The sequence below is a fragment of the Protopterus annectens genome, chromosome 15.part0 (genome assembly GCF_019279795.1).
Source record: "Protopterus annectens isolate FY-2018-M chromosome 15.part0, PAN1.0, whole genome shotgun sequence".
Lineage (NCBI taxonomy): Eukaryota > Metazoa > Chordata > Ceratodontiformes > Protopteridae > Protopterus > Protopterus annectens.
Genome location: NC_056749.1, coordinates 436,836,455 through 436,848,796, shown reverse-complemented (window position 1 = coordinate 436,848,796; position 12,342 = coordinate 436,836,455).

Below are 12,342 nucleotides of genomic sequence, written 5' to 3'. Positions count from 1 at the left end.
AGGGGTGTGTGGTACATCGCACGTAGGCTTTTGTTGGACATCTGCCACAAAAGTGACATAAGCATGCACCATCCTCAGAACTTTGCCAATTTGGATGCTTCACGCATATGTATTATCTGCTCCCTGAAGTGGTTATTGACTCAACATTTCAGATAAGTGCCCTGGTGGGGAAGCCTTTCTTTACCTTTTCATTGTCATTTGGTTTAATGACATCCAAGAAAGGCAAATATTCTTGTGGACATCAGATTCCACATGAAGACTACCACCAGCAGTGCCTTTTTTTGTCAGACATACCCACAACCACAGACCTTGTTCAGTCTGCGAGGCCTTTGTGCCTAAAACTTTGATAAGTGGGTTAGCTTTCCTTTCCATTTATATAGAGAATCAGTGCTTAAAACTCCTCGTGAAGAGATTTATGGAGTGTTCCACAGGGCCTGAGCCAGAGTCGCTCATGAAGCAGAAGGCCAAAAAGCCTAGGTCTGAAACTTTTACTGTACTTCCAGTGGCAGACATCTATCCTGAGGAAGTTGCTAACACGAAGAAACTATTAGCCCCTACATCTGGTTCACACACCGAGCCCTTAATGGTGGCCACCTTGGATCAAGATGATTGCATGTCCTTGAAGGTACCACAGGCATCCAGTACAGATGCCCAGGGGGGAGCCTACACTCGTGATCAGTGAGGGCTTTAGGGGAATCTCCCATATGTTGGGTAGAACATGGATTCCAACATTATAGAAACCCAGGCCTACGTCCAGTCCACTGACCCTACATAATGCTGAAAAGAAACCAAAAAAGCATTTGTCACAACCCTCTGATCTACTTCAGGATTGGAAAAATTTTGCATATGGTATTTTTAATGCCATCATGTCTCTTAGGCCACCTGCTGGGGTTTTAGTCCTGGCCACACCCTGGTTTACTTCTCCATAGAAGAGGGTCCAGGAAGAGGCTTCTTCCGAAGAGGGAAACGTCTTCAGAAGATGAGTTCGTAGCTTATCTCAGATCCTCTCCCCAATGGATTACGCTTCCCTGAAGGACGACTCCAATGGCACTGACTCTTCAATGGAGGAAATTACCTTAAGTGAGACATTGGGTAAGATGAGTGAGCATTTCAAATGAGATAGCTGTCAGATGTCCAAGGTCCAAAAAATGTACTACGAACTACTTCAGGTAGATGCTCCTAGTCCCTTAGCTGTTCCTCCCGTCCTACCTGGCTTCTTAGATGTTTTTTGCATCTTCCAGTAAAGCCCCTCCCACACATAAGAAACCAGACAGTTTTTACAAGGGGACCGAGGACTTTAAGTTCTTGTTCAAAGCCCATTCTGTTGATCCTTCTGTCATCACTGTGGCTTCCGACTAGGCCTCTAGGTTACTTCTGTCCACCACCCTGCTTCTCATTGACAAAGAGAGCAGACATGGAGAGGTTGGGCAAAAAAGTATGCACTTCTGCCACCCTTGCTGTTAAGGCTATAAATTCAGACACATGACTAAATATACCTTGGAACTCTTGTTACAGCTTTCAAAGATTATTTCTGAAATGCTAGACTGAGAATAAATCTTTGGCATCATCCCAGATGGGAGATTCCTCTCAAATGACCTAACACTTCATAAAATGTAGCTAAAATGCTGTGAAGGCTTTAGTTAGGGCATCTGCTACAGGCTCAGTCTGAGACAACCTGCACCAGAGGACATTCAGTCCAAACACATGGATGCTCCCCTAGACAATTCAGCCTTTTTGGCCCTGCTGCTGCAGAATTGTTCCGAACCTTAGAGGAGAAGGGAAAAGAGATGCAGGAACTGAAACACATCCTGGTCTCCCCTGTACCAAATCTCCAAAGGAATAATCTTTCTAAGGCAGTGTTTGTTAGAAGGCAATCATGATCCCAGCTAAGTCTAAGTCTGGCAAGAGACCACAGCACCACAGGACCCCACTGCATTTCCCACCTCAAAAAGTCTTTTCTAGACAGACCAGGATCCATCTAACTGCTCCAGACCCCAAACATCCCCCCTTTCTCTGTCTTTCCAACTTGGGAAGACATAATACAGGATACCTGGGTGCTCTCCATCTTAAAGGGCTACTTCATGGTATGGAATTCTCTCCCACCCTTCAGGGGCATCCCCCAACCTCCCACAGACTAACTGCCATATTTCCCGAAGGTGCTACAAGACCTGCTGAATCAAAGTATCATCCAACCAGTACCATCCAAAAAAAGGTGAAAAGGGTTTTATTCAAAGATGTTTTTGGTACCAAGGAAAAAAGGCCTATGGAGACCCATCCTTTATCGCTCCTACCTCATGTTCCTTAAAGTACCCACATTCAGAATGCTAACTTTGCAAACTTTTTCCCCTCGTCATCCCACAAGCTTGCATGGCTTCCATAGACATAAAAGATGCTTACCTACACATTCACATTCATCCCAGTTAAAGGAAGTTCTTAAGATTCTCTGTGGCTTCCTGGCACTTTCAGTTCTTTGCCTTGCCATTTGGTGTCTCCACTGCTCCAAGGGTATTCACGAAATGACTAGCCACACTAATTGCTAATTACAGACTTCAAGGCATTCATAGGTTCATAGGCTGGTACTAAGATATTGGCCCTAGGGCCTGTACAAACCTAGCCATAACAATTCCCTGGCTATTTCTTTCCACAATATTTATTCCCTGGACCCCTGTCTTGCAGGGTGACTGACGTGATCCCAGAGGTAAATTTCCTATCCCCCATCCAGTCAAGGTCCCTTTTGAAGAGGGCCAAGGAGGTGCTCTGCTTGACATGTATGGGCAGTCTATTCCAGAGTATGGGAGGTCTCTGGGTCAGGAACCTATCCCACCAGCATGATTTGTTCATTGTGATGACAAGGTTTAGTTCCCTGGAGCGTGTGGCTCTGATGGATTGGGATTTCTTTAAGTATAGCATGTCCAACAGCTCTGGGTTTGACATGGCTTTGTAAGCAGAGATCACCTCTGAGTAGACTATATGCAACGGAGTATAGCTGGAGTTTTTTAGTCGGTCAGCATAGGGCATCTGCTTTAGACCTGTGATTCTTTTAGTGAAGTGTTTCTGCAGCCTTTCTAGTTGTTGCAGATGTTTTGTGAGGTACAAACGGGACATTGTACTCTATGATGTGTCTGAGGGATGAGCACAGTGGGACAATGACCTCCTTTTTTCTGGATGAAAAGCCCTTAGTGATGAGTTGTGCCACATAGAAGGATTTCCTGACTGTTGTGGCGATGTGGGTATCAAAGGTGAGACCACTGTCCTCTTGTCTTCCTAAGTCTCTTGTCACACTTTCAGTGTTTAGTGTACTGCCACCTATGTGGTAATTCATGGGTACATGTTTTTTCCCCACAGTGGATAACTATACACTTCTTGACATTGAGCTTGAGCCCATGGCTCTGGCACCAAGCATCTGTTTCTCCAAGACCCTTTTGTAGAATATCCACATCATTTGGGGATTCAGTAATGGCTCCCAGTTCGCAGTCATCTGCAAACTTTGTTAGCCAGAGTCCCTTACTGTTGGCCTGTACTTCAGAGAAGTAGATACCAAACAAGAGTGGTCCCATGACTGAACCCTGAGGTACTCCACTTGTCTGAAGCTGGATTTGGAGTCCGCTACTTTTACAGTGTGGGTTCTGTCAGTAAGTCAGTTGGCAACCCATTGAGTGATGTAGGGATTTATGTCCAGCTTAGTAAATTTATCTATGATTCCAGAGTGGGGGATGGTCTCGTAGGTCTTAGTGAGGTCCAGATAGGCTGTGTGGACCACCTTACCCTTGTCCCCTGCTCTGGAGGTTCAGGAGACACTATCGGCCCTTCACAAACCCAAACTGGGTGGGGTCCAGTGTTTGAAGGTTGCTAATATCTTTGTTTATAAGTTGCATGATAATACGTTCCATGGCCTTGCAGATCAGGCTCATCAGACTGATGGGAAGGTGGTTCCCAGGATCCAAGGTGGATCCTCCTTGTAGAGTGGAATAACACTAGCTGTGCACCACTTAGTGGGCAGAAAGCCCGAGGGTGAGGCTATGATTAAACATGACACTTGGGTGAGGTGCCAGTTCATTTTGTAGTTCATGCTGTACACAGCCTGGGATGTCGTCTGGTCCCATGGATACTGTATTCTTAGCTTTGGAGAGTGCAGTTTTTACCTGTGTGGCCGTGATTACTGGAATTTGGCAATCTTTCAGTATTGAGATGGGCCCTTTAGGGGGTAAAGTTGGTACTGAATCAATCTGCCAGGATATTGACAATTTCCTTGGGATTCGTATATTTATTCCCATTCTGTTATAGCTCAGAGCAGATCTGAGCGGTGCCATTTAGATTCTTGACATAGCTATGGAATGCCTTGTGGCTGTCTTTGGAATATTTGGCAATTTTATTTTCGTAACTAGCTTTGGAGGATTTTATGGGGATCTCAGCTTCTTACTGATGCTGTTAAGGGAATTTTTTGCATCCTGGGATTTTCCTTTCTTCTGCAACAGTTTCTTCGGTCTGTTGTATAGTTTGTTTGACAGGGGACCACCAGATTGGCTTCCTTTTTTTGGAGAAGAGTGTCTTTGTTCTATGTGGGATGGCATGATTCATGTACGAGTGGATGTGCTCGTACAGTGCATTAGTGTAGATTCAGCAGTTGAACTTTAAGTTCCCGTCTGCATGGGTGTCATGAAGTTAGTCACTTCTGACTTGAGTAGCATGAAGTTGCCCTTTGAGAAGTGTTTTACTGAGGTTTCTTACTTGGGGGGGGGGTGGGATGTGGATGTCAAAGGTGATTAGCTTAAGGTCAGGCCTAACCAACAAGTGGGTGACCACTGGTGTGGAGCATCGATTTCCCATGTTGGTAATGATCAGGTCCAGGATACTGGAGCCCCTGGTGGGACTATGGATTAGTTGATCCAGGGCATTGGAATTTATGAATTCCAAGAACCATTGTGCAAAGGTGTTGGTACATGAGTAGTTTTCACAGTTAATGGCAGGGTAGTTGAAATCACCCAGTATTAGGGTGTTTGGTTGTATCTTAATATTTCCAGTATGTTTAGAGAGGTGTAGTGAGAATCTTGGGGCATGGTGGGGGATCTGTAGCAAGCTACAGTTTGGATTTCAGTCTTACCTAGTGTTAGTTGCACCTGGAGAATTTCGGATGCATTGTGTTGGGTATCTAGCCTGGAGGTGTGAATATCCTTGGTGAATATGGACACTCCTCCACCTTTAGTGTTTCAGCCCTTGTTTGGTGGCCAGAAAGTGTGGTAAGCCTGGTATTGCAGGGGTGCTCTCTGGAGCCTTGAACCAGGTCTCCATTACTGTGCATATATCGATGTTCTCCATTTTAGGAGTGCCTTGAAGAGAGTGCAGTAGCCAGTAAAAGCAGGGTAGAATGGCCAATACATTTAAATAGTTGAATGGGAGTGATTTCACAAAATGATAATTTTGTGCTTACTCGCACAATCCAGTAGAAGCAGAGAGGAAATGAGATATACGGTCAGCTTAACGTAAGGAGCAAGCAACTAGAAAGACAGTGGCGTTTAAGAGCACAACAGTAACTGGGTGGGAAAAATGTTCTGCCTGACTCACAAGAGACAGAGCTGTGGTCTCCAAGTTTTAATATGCAATTAAAAGCAGAAAAGTGAAACACAAGGTAAAGAAAACAAATCACAATATTCAAAATAGAAAAAGACAAAGTAATACAAAATACAGTAAAAAGCAAACTAACCTTTCCATCACAGCAAAGTGTAGCAGAGTCTGGGTGAGCCTTTCTAGTAAAAGTATTTTTAAAAGTATTCTTCCAATACCTGGACGACTTTTTCTTTCAAGTAGTCAGGCAGCATTGGAGCACAGTCTAAATTCCACAATCTCCATCCTATAGTCTGTGGGTTTTAAAATAAACTACCAGAAAGCTGTTGTTTCCCCATCCCAGGACCAGATATTTCTGGGATGCAGGCTATAGACTGACCTTATGAAGGTCTCTCTACCAACTCCGAAGGCTCAGCAGCTCACTTCCTTTTTCCAAAGCCTCATCCCTCTGACTCTGAATCACTGCCAGGACCTTTCTCAGAAGCCTGGGCTTCATGGCATCCACCATCCCAATACTTCCTCTGGCAAAACTGCACATGAGGAAACTACATTGGTTCCTGAAATCAGTGTGGATGCAACATGTACACCCTTAGTTTCCAGTTCCCCTTCTTCCTTGTCTGAAGAGGGGGCATAACCTGCCGGATTCAACAGCTAACGGCCAACCCACGTCTCTCCCTCCATCTTGTACCACTAGTTCAGGAGATATTCACAGATGCCTCAGACACAGGATGGGGAGCACCTTTCGGCTTCATAAAAGCACAAGGAACCTGATCCTCCTGTCAAAGAAGGGAACACACTGTATAAAAGAAATGAGGGCACTCCTGGCTCTTCAGACCTTTCAGACCCTCTTCATCCCAGGCCGTCTAAAAATTTACACAGACAAACATGACAGTTCTCTGGTATGTGAACAAACAGGGAGGGACAAAGTCTTATCTCCTTTGCATACCAGCTTTGCAAGTCTGGGAATTGAATGTCAAACTTCAAACTCCCCCCCCCCCCCCAGGCTTTGTATATTCCCCTCCAGTCAGAATGTTGTGGCAGACACATTGAGCAGGTCTGAAACAATCTCATGAATGCATGTGTCACAGGAAAGTGTACTTAGATATTTTCCAAAGATGGGTTAGTCCACAAATATTCCTGTTTTCCTCTCCCATGAGCAGACGGCTCCCACTATATTGTGCCAGATATCCTCATCCTCTGGTCTGTAAGGTGGATGCCCTCAGCTTTTCATGGAAGGGGATGTTTCTGTATGCATTCCCTCCCCTTCCTCTTATTCCAAAAGTCCTGCTAAAGATTCAGCAGGACAAACCAAGAGTCTTGATGGTGACTCCCTTTTGGCCAAGATGGCATTGGTTTCCCCTGCTCCCGCATTTAACCAAGGGCAATCACCCTGTGTTACCCCAGTGTGTGTACCTTCTCACAGCACAAAGGAATGCTAATCCAAACCCACTTTCCTACCCTTCAGCTGACATTGTGGATGAGAGGGACTTAATTCCTTTCAGACACTTTTTTTTTTTTTCCAGAGGATATGGTCAGGGCTTTGCAGGAGGCCAGGACACCCAATACTAAAAAGTCTTGCTTATCCAAATAGAGATTTTCAATGTGGTGTCTTTCACAAAACCAGGACCCACTGACTGTGGAAGTCTCTCTGGTTCTCATACCTGTATGAATTACTAGATGCTGGCTAAACTTGCTCTTCAGTCAAAGTGCACTTGCCAGCTGTTTGTGCCTGTCTGCCTCTATCTCCACCTTTAGCTTCTAGATTTGAGGCTAAACAATTCTTAAAAGGCATCCTTCACATAAGAACCCCCCCCCCCCCAGGAAACCTGTTGCACCCCACTGGGATCTTCACTTTATACAGTGGATATAAAAAGTGTATACACCCCTGTTAAAATGACAGGTTTTTGTGATATAAAAAATGAGACCACAGTAAATCATTTCAAAACTTTTCCCGCCTTTAATGTGACCTATAACCTGTACAATTCAAAAACAAAACTGTTAGTGGAAAAAAATGTAAAAAAATAAACAAAAAACTTAAAATAAGCTGGTTGCATAGGTGTACACACCCTTAAACTACTACTTTGTTGAAGCACCTTTTGATTTAATTACAGCATTCAGTTTTCTTGGGGAGGAGTCTATCTGGCACATCTTGACAGCAATATTTGCCCACACTCCTTGCAAAAGTGCTCCAAATCTATCAGATTCCAAGGGCATCTCTCATGCACAGCCCTGTTCAGGTCACCCCACTGATTTTCTGTTGGATTTAGGTCTGGGCTTTGGCTGGGCCATTCCAAAACTTTAATTTTCTTCTGGTGAAGCCATTCTTTTGTTGATTTGGATGCATGCTTAGGGTCATTGTTGTGTTGAAAGGTGGAATTCTTCATCTTCAGCTTTCTAGCAAACGCCTGAAGGTTTTGGACCAAAAGTGACTGGTATTTGGAACTGTTCATAATTCCCTCCACCTTGACTAAAGCTTCAGTTCCAGCTGAAGAAAAGCAACCCCAAAGCATGATATTGCCACCACCATGCTTCACCGCGGGGAGGGGGGGTGTTCTTTTGATAATGTGAAGTGTTGTTTTTGCACCAAATGTACCTTCTGGAATTTTGGCCAGAAAGTTCAACCATGGTCTCATCACACCATAGCACATTTTCCCACATGCTTTTGGGAGACTTGATGTATTGTTTTGCAAATTTTAGCTGGGCCTGGATGTTTTTCTGTGTAAGAAAGCTTCCGTCTTGCAGCCCTACCCCATAGTCCAGATATATGGAGAATACGTGAGATTGTTGTCACATGTAGTACACAACCAGTACTTGCCAGAAATTTCTGCAGCTCCTTCAGTGTTGCTGTAGGTCCCTTGGCAGCCTCCCTGACCAGTTTTCGTCTAGTCTTTTCAGCAGTTTGAGGGACGTCCACTTCTTAGCAACTTTACTGTTGTCCCATATTTTCTCCACTTTTTGATGACTCTCTTCACTGTGTTCCATGGTATATCCAATGTTGTGGAAATTTTTTTGTACCCTTCTGACTGATACAAAGCATCAAAGCAATCAATTGTTGAAAGGGTAAGCTCTCTGCGAACTATGGCTTTTGCTGTAGCAGGCAACTGAGTAAATGTCAGGAAAATCCTACTAGAATAGCTTAACTTTATTTGGTGTTAATCAGAGTCATTAATTGATGGCAGGTCTCTAACCAAGAAGACTGAATGTTGTAATTAAATCAAGAGGTGCTTCAACAAAGTATTATTTTAAGGGTGTGCACACTTATGCAACCAGCTTGTTGTACGTTTTTTTTGTATTTTTTTTTCCCCCCTAACAGATTTTGTTTTTCAGTTAAATTGTACAGATTGTAGGTCACATTAAAGGTGGGAAAAGTTTTGAAATGATTTATTGTGGTATAATTTTTTTATCACAAAATCCTGGAATTTTAACGGGTGTGTACACTTTTTATATTCACTGTATTAGAGAAACTGACCCTTGCTGCTTTTGAGCTGGCAGCCTCTGCTTCCTTGAAATTTTGCTACTGGGAAATTATTTGGCTGCTTGCATTAACCTCAGCAAGAAGAGTTTCTGAACTTCAGGTTCTAATGGCTTCCCTATTCTTTATTGGTGTTCCACAGAGACCGTCTCAATCTGCACCAACCCTACCTTTATGCCTAAAGTGGTAAATGAGTTAGCCCTGAACCAGTCTATCCATTTACCTACCTTTTTCTTCACACCACAGACCTCTGCAGAGAAGATTTTGCACACCTTGGATGTGCACAGACTGCTTAGGTACTATCTTGACAAAACAAAGGATATCAGAAAATCAGACCTGTTTGTCTCATTCCACTTTAGAGCTTTAGGGCTCCCTGACTCTAAACACACTATTTCCAGCCGGACCTCTAAAGCTATTTCCTTCTGCTATGAGCACCATGGAAAAAGCCTCCCTTCTGTTAAGGCACACACTGCCAGGGCTGTTGCTTCCTCTGCCATCCTCTTCAAAGGAAGGGACACAACTCCACCTGGTCTTCAGTCATTACCTTCACCAAACATTACAAATTGGACATTTCCAAATCTAGGGCAGGGTTTGCAAGGGCTATTCTCCATGGCTTTACTGAAAGCTCCTCTGCCCTTATCTCCTCCCTTTTCCTCGTGAGCTTTGGTATTCTCCCACATGTTAAGAATACTGCAACAGAGCAATAGAAAGACATAGATAAGTTGTGTAAAATATACCATAATGATGGATAACATCCTCTTCTTTGTTGCTGTATTCCGTAGTTCCCTCTTTCCTCCTGACTTGTTTCTTCCTTGGATGTATTTAGCCTACATACTTCCTTTAGACAGGCATTCCTCCTGGGGGCAGTCAGTTCTGAGGATGATGCGTGTGTACTTCACTTTTTATGGCCGTTCAAGAGCCTATGTGCGGTGTACCACACGCCCCTAGTAGTAAAAAGTCTCTTGTATACTGGCTGACATCGGGTTGTTGTGGCAGGCAACTCCCTCATGTTAAGAATACTGTAACAGCGAAGAGAAGGACATGTATATTTATGGTAAGATTTCTACACAACTAGTCTATTCCTGTGCTTCCAGTTTGGGGGGGGGGGGGTTGTCATACTACCAATTTAATGAGTTACCTTTTGGCTTGGCTACTGCACCCGGAGTATTTACTAAATGACACCAGTCGTGCTTTTACAGCACAAGGAGGTCCATATTTACCCATACTTGGATGATTGCCTGATCCAGCCTGCATCACCATCAGAACGTCTGACAGCCATGCAAATTACCATACGTTGCTGAAATTTCAGAAGGCAAGTTCCTCTGTGTCCAGTAATTACTATTCGCATCTAGTGCCAGAACTAGCTTCTTGGGGGTGGACCAAGCTTTGGTCAAACAGTTGTGTTCCTCTCACAGTACCTCATGAACATATGCAGCAAATGGACCATTACTGTAAAGGATTTTTTAGGGGTCCTTGGATAGATGGCTTCTTGCATCTTGATGGTTTCACTGGCAAAATTATTCATGATAGAATTACAGTAGTCCCTAAAAAACTGCCGGTCACAACACCTGTGCTCCCTAGAAACATTAACAGTTACCTTGCCAGAAAAGAAATTCTGTGATGGGAGGTGATCAAAGCCAACCCATAAGTCACTTTTCCAACTTACAGATACTATTCAGACCTTATAGACATTCCAGATGTGGCTTGGGGAGAATAACTGAGAATTCAAAGTCCAAGGGACTTAAGACAGCTGTATAGCAGCACAGCACCTAAGTATAAGAGGAGATTGTAGTCATTTTGGCATTAAAAGCATTCTAATAAAGACTGGTCTCAGAACCAGTAAAGATGTTTACAGGCAAGTACTCCAATTATGTGATACATAAACAGGGAGGAACTCTTTCCCAACAACAATGTAGACTAGCAATGGAATTATGACTAAGGGCCCAACATTTAGTGCTCACTCACATAACATCTTCTATACCCATTCAATCTAATTTGCTTGCAAACAGTCTGAGCAGATCATTCCTAGACTCCAAGCAAGTGGATGCTGAAAATCAAAGTATTCCTAGACCTGATGCACAAATGGGGGTGTGCCATAAATGGACCGTTTAGCATCCTCAGGAAACAGGCAAATCAGAAAGTTCTGTTCAAGGATGCTTCAGAGTTTGGTGTGGAGAACATACTTCTTCAAATGACAGACCTCTTTTTCTATCTCTCACCTCCTGCAGAAGATGAGTGGACAGATGACAAGCCAAAGATGATACTGATTCCTTACTGGCCCATGCAATGCAGGTTCTCCCTCTTCCTAGTACTCTGTGAAGGTTGAATCATTATACCTCCCTTTATGGCCCTCCTAACCCAGAACAAGGACTCTGTTATCCATCTCAGCCTGAAAACACCTGAACTGACAGCTTGGATGATTCTGTTGATTCCATCCAAACAATCCTTTTCACAAGACGTGCTTTCAGTACTGAAAGAAGCTAGAAAGCCAAGTACCAGGAAATCCTATGTGGCTAAATGGAAAAGGTTTTCTGTCTGGTAAATGGTGAATGGTATTATACCTGCACAAGCTACATTGGAATAGATACCGGAATCTCTCTCTCCCCTGTATAAAGAACTGTCCTGTTCTAAAAGGGTATTCTTCAACTATGTCTTCCTGCCTTTCAATGTCCCCTCCAGTATATGCTCACCCACATATAAGTTTTTTTTTTAAATGGTCTTGCATCTTGGGCCACTTTACGTGAACCTGCACCCTCTTGTGACCTAAATTATGTGATGGAAAATGTACTGCCATTCTCTGTGCAAGCGCCCTTAGCATCCCTCAATTTGTGTAAATGGAAAACAGCCCTGGTAATGGCACTCACCTCAGCTAGGTGCATCTCTTGAGTTACAAGCTTTGATGTGCAATGAGCTCTTCCTCACTTTCTGTAGAGACAAAGTATACTTGAAAACTAAACCTTGTTCAAGATGGTGACAGAGGTATCCTTAAACCAAGGTATTCATTTTCTTGTATTCTTTCCTAATGCACAGAACAAGGATGAGAGAATACTTTACTCCCTAGATGTACGCAGGCAGCTAAGCTTGTAGTTAAACAGGACAACATTTAATATATCTGACCAGCTTTTGTTGGCCTTTGCATAAGGTAAACAAGGAAGACCAGTGAGGAAACTGACCATTTCCAAATGGATTACTAAGGTATATCCTTTGTTACACTCAACATGGCAAATGGCCAGAGTCAGAGCCTACTCAAGCAAAAACCACCACCACAACATTTTTGAAAGGGACCCCTACACAGGACATCCAGCAGC